The sequence below is a fragment of the Asparagus officinalis genome, chromosome 7 (assembly GCF_001876935.1).
Source record: "Asparagus officinalis chromosome 7, Aspof.V1, whole genome shotgun sequence".
Lineage (NCBI taxonomy): Eukaryota > Viridiplantae > Streptophyta > Magnoliopsida > Asparagales > Asparagaceae > Asparagus > Asparagus officinalis.
The window spans coordinates 29288814-29294199 of NC_033800.1; positions in this window are offsets into that span (position 1 = coordinate 29288814).

Genomic DNA, 5386 nt, shown 5'->3' on the forward strand with positions numbered 1-5386 from the left:
TGATGACCGGTGCACTTTTATGGGTAAACAACGGCTTTGTTTGGATATCATTGTGTTTTTTTTTTGTTTCCATGGTGTTTTTGTCAAAAACAAAACACAATGCGTTTGAAAACCATGATGTTTTTTAAGCTAAATCATCCTCAAACCAAAAACACAAAACTTATTTTAAAACACATTTTAGGTGTTTTTTGGTGTTTTTGTTTTGAGTTTGAGAATGTGTTAATATAATAACATAATATATTAAATATAATTAATACATAGTTATTATCAATATTTATTATGTTATACTGTACAACCTTATAGTCAATTTAATATAATTGCAATATTTATAAATAATATAAAATATATTAATAAGTAAAATATCTTACATAATAATATAATAATATATTAAATACTAAGATTTAATATGTTGATAATGTATTATATAATAATATAGTTAACATAATATAATAATAAATAATAATAAAATATAAATAAATTAATAAAAAAAATAATAGAAGTTATTAATAATGATATAATAATATACAATACAATATCATAATCACTATAATATTACTATTTTTTTAATATATAATATATATAAAAAATGGGAAAATTGTTTCTAGGCCCTAAATTTAAACTTTCAATGTGCCACAGCCCCTCCTATTTTTTTTAATGTGTTTTAGCTTTTTTTTTTGAAAAAATATGCCCAATGCTTAGGGGTGCCAAACCGTATCCATATCCGAGGAAATATCCGTAACCGTATCCATTAGGATACGAATATGGTTACTCAAATCTATTACCGATAGGATATGGTTGCGGATATGGTTTTGTAGTGAAATATCCGTATCCGTATCCGAAAATATCCGAATACATATTGGTAATACTCTTACGATAGTTTCGATTCTTAGATTATGGATTTGTGGTTAATTTTGATGATCAAGATGTCTAATCTTAGCTTTTCAATCATAATGAACATATTAACGAACTCTTTTTGTATCACATGACTATATTTTTCTGAATACTATCTAGTTTTCTCATATCTTTTTTGTATCCACATGCATATCCGTTTATATATCCGCATCTATATCCGTAACCGTATCCGATTTTGGCGGATATGGATATGAATTTTTCTTACCGACGTATATCTGTATCCGTATCTGTATCCGAGATGGGTAAGCGAATATGGATATGGTAAGTGTCATATCCGAGCCGTATCTGCTCCGTTAACACCCCTACCAATGCTCCTCCATCATGATTCTACATCATGCCAGCAGTTGATTAGACATGCTAACTTATGATTAGACATGTCAGCTGGCTTAAATCCTAAATTTACCCTCCTCTTTCTCATGTCAGCGGATGTTAACTTTTACAGCTAACATGTTAACTGTTACAGATAACATGTTAACTCTTACAGATAACATGTTAACTCTTACAGATAACATGTTAACGCTTACTAATGTACCCACCCGAAGTTTCTCGGGACGGCGCAGGCGACGGAACAGGGGAGGGGGCGGAGGGGGACTAGAGGAGGAGAAGGGAGGTGTAGGGGGAGGTCGGAGCGGGGGAGGGAGGCAGAGCTGGGGAGGGAGGCGGGGGCAAGGGCAGAGGAGGAACGGAGGAGGAGGGAGGGGAGGGAGACCGCATGGGGTAGGGAGGTGGGGGGGGTTGGGGAAGGGGGAGGGTTGGGAGGAGGGAGCGGCGTGTGGGAGGGGGAAGACGGCATGGGCGGTGTGGGAGGGGGGAGACGGCGTGTGGGAGGGGAGGGAGGCAGCGTGGGGCAGGCAGGTGAGGAGCGGGGGGAAGGGGGGAGGGGAGGGGAGGGAGACGCGTGGGGAGGGAGGTGGCGTGTGGGAGGGGGGTTGCGTGGGGAGGGAGGTGAGAGAGGGGAGGGATGGCTGGCGTGGGGTAGGGAGGTGGGGGGGGGGGGGAGGGAGCGAGTGGTGGAGGGAGGCGGCGCGGAGGAAGGGCAAAGGGGACTGGCAACATGAGGAGGGAGGTGAAGGGAGGGCAAAATCGGGATTTTGGACTGGAGGGGCCTCGACGTAATTTTTTTAAAAATGAGGGGCTACAACACTTAGGGAAAGTAAGGGGGGCTGCAACATAATGAAATTGAGTTTTGGGGTCTTTAAGCAATTTTTCCATAAAAATTAATAATTATAAAATATTGATGATAGTATCATGTTCAATAATAAAACAATAATAGAATAATAATATTATAATAATATATTGTATAGTAAATGTAATATAATATGTAAAATATTATTTTATTACATAATAAATAATATACTATATTATAAAGTAAAATAATTTTTAATACTAAAACTAGTTATTGCTAAGAAATGTTAATGTAAAAATAATATATTCATAATATAATAATATTTAGTTATGTCATAAATTATTAATATATTACTAAAGTATTATTAATAAACTCTAACATATTAGAAACTATAATATATTATATAATGTTAAAATATTTATAATATATTAATTTATTAATAATATACTAGTGAATAACAAATACTAATATTATTAATAATATTATATATTAATAATAGTATAATATTATATTGATAATAAAATAAAATTATTTTAAAATTATTATATAATATATAACAATAAAAAATTGATATACCAAAATAATTAAATATATTATTATTTAAAAATAATTTAATAAGTATATTATAATATAATTTATTAAATTACAATAATATATTATATTATATTATATTTAATATTAAATATATTATAATAAATGTATAATAAATATTATAACATATAATTTATAAAATATTTCTATTATAATTAATATATAATATATTAATAATATGTTTAATACTAATTTTATAACGGGTCAAATTAGTGTTAACTAAAGACACTCAACATGATGTTTTGAAAACATTTTAGGGAGAAAACACAATATCATGGTATTTTTTACAAAAACACAACAAAAAAAAAAACACCATGGTATCCGAACGAAGCCTAAATGTTTCGTCTGCCCTTTAAACTGTCACCTGCAATATAATGTCCGGAATTAGCGTTGGGTCCTCTGCTTATACTTGTTGATGGAGATATTAGTGTTTTGGCTTCCAGTTGCTTGCCAAACTTCACTTTCTTTGTAGAAATTATTGAACCCTGTTATTCGTCCAATTTATTGGTTGGACGTAATGTATCAAAACCTAATAATGCACAAAACATTTTTGGAGATGTGACTTCATCGTAACAGTTTGTTCTTCAGGGTGAGGATTTTGAGAACTAAGTGAGGGTGATGTGCCTCGTTCTCTTATTCATACTTTGACCTTTATAGTAGTGAGCCCGTGTCTAGAAACTGATTTTCTTTCCCATCTGTTTTCCTCTTTATTCTTGCTCCATTTCCTAATGACGCTCAAACATGAGAAGGGAGATGAGTATTTTGTTCACGCATTTATTTCGTTTTATTTCTTACATTGTATTCTCACATAACTCAATTCCAGTGTACCAAATGAGACATTACCCTAGCAACTCTCCACAGTGAGCAGAAGCCTGCAAATTGAAGTCTGCAACTTTTGATTTTATTGAATGCTATTAGTAAAACCCTTGTTAATTATCTTATTTTCAAATCCATTGAAACTGCATGTCATCCTATGCTCCAACAGAGATGCGGCACGTGAGTCTTATAATTGTGGCTTCTTCCTACAAAATTCAGGTCTTTTAACAACTTTGATTTTATTTATAGAATAAAGAATTTTTCTGCAAATTCTCTGTTACATCAGATTCCAGCGTATATTCTTTAATACTTGTACCTGCAGTAGACTAACTGAGTAAATAATCCCATGTGCTGCTCTTTGTTTGGGTAGATAGTTGCGGGGGTCCTTGTATTAAAGAAACTAATAGACAAAGAAGATTATATAATAGAATATAGATCTCTTTCACCAATTTATTTATTTAGGCATCTTCAATCATTTTCCTTCTTTTCCTCTCCAGCTCATTTGACAAGGATATGGGCTGGGCGATTGGATTGGTATCAATTCTCAGAGCAAATTGAGAAATCTAGTCGCTGAAACATTGCGCTTTGTTGCTCACAGCTAAACTCGTTACCAACACAGGCTTGTAGCTAAAACATTGTTTAATGAAGCGCACAAGGCTAAGAATAAGCCTCCAGATTATATTCATCTCTCTTTCAATTTCACACTCTCTTCCTGTACTCTGTTATTTTCTTAAATATAAACTAGGATTAATTGTGAATAGACCCTCTATTGTGTCACCAAATTGTAAGCAGACCCTTTATAGTTCTATTCGTTGTAAATAGAACCTTGTAGGATCAGCACAAGTGCAAAGATTGACCATCTTTCGAGTTATATATATAATAATATATATTATAGTATATATATATATATATTATATATATAATATATATAGAGAGCAAAGAGAGAGATCACTAGACTGGAGAGAGAGAAATAGAGAAACTCCCTTCTGGTACCAAGTGTTTGCTCCATTGAACCAAGTTCTTCTCCATTGAAACTTGTAGTAGTTATGATGTGGACACTTAATTGTATCCTTAACATCTACATATATAGTAGACTCCCGTAAAAGTTGACTGGACTCTAATTTCGAATACCTATGCATGTAGGCAGGATGTAGATATCAGTTCACATCACTACCAAAGTTTAATGGGCAGCAACTTAGTACCAGCGGGTTCTCCATTTTTTCTCTATTATATATAATATATATTATATATATATATATATATTATAATACTAATATATATGAAAAGTGTTCCTAAGGTGACGCCATAGATAATCATCTAAGGACGCAGCCTAAAATCACATGATTAAGCTATATTATGGATGTTCCGCTCCATTGAACTTGATCTACATATTCTAAAACCCCAACACACCAAGTTTGGGGTGAACCCGTCGTCGTTTGACCCTTTATCTACTTGTATCAATTTGAACAGTTTTGAATGAATACAACTTTTCACATGGCTCGACGAAGGGTCAAACGAAGATGAGTTCACCCCAAACTTGGTGTGTTGTGGTTTTAGAATATGTGGATCAAGTTCAACAGAGCGGATCATCCATAATATAACTCAATCATGTGATTTAGGCCGCGTCCTTAGATGATTATCTAAGGCGTCACCTTAGGAACAATTTTCCCATATATAGTGGTTTTAGAATATGTGGATCAAGTTCAACAGAGCGGATCATCCATAATATAACTCAATCATGTGATTTAGGCCGCGTCCTTAGATGATTATCTAAGGCGTCACCTTAGGAACAATTTTCCCATATATATATATATATATATTTATAGAGCGGATCATCCATAATATAACTCAATCATGTGATTTAGGCCGCGTCCTTAGATGATTATCTAAGGCGTCACCTTAGGAACAATTTTCCCATATATATATATATATATATTTATA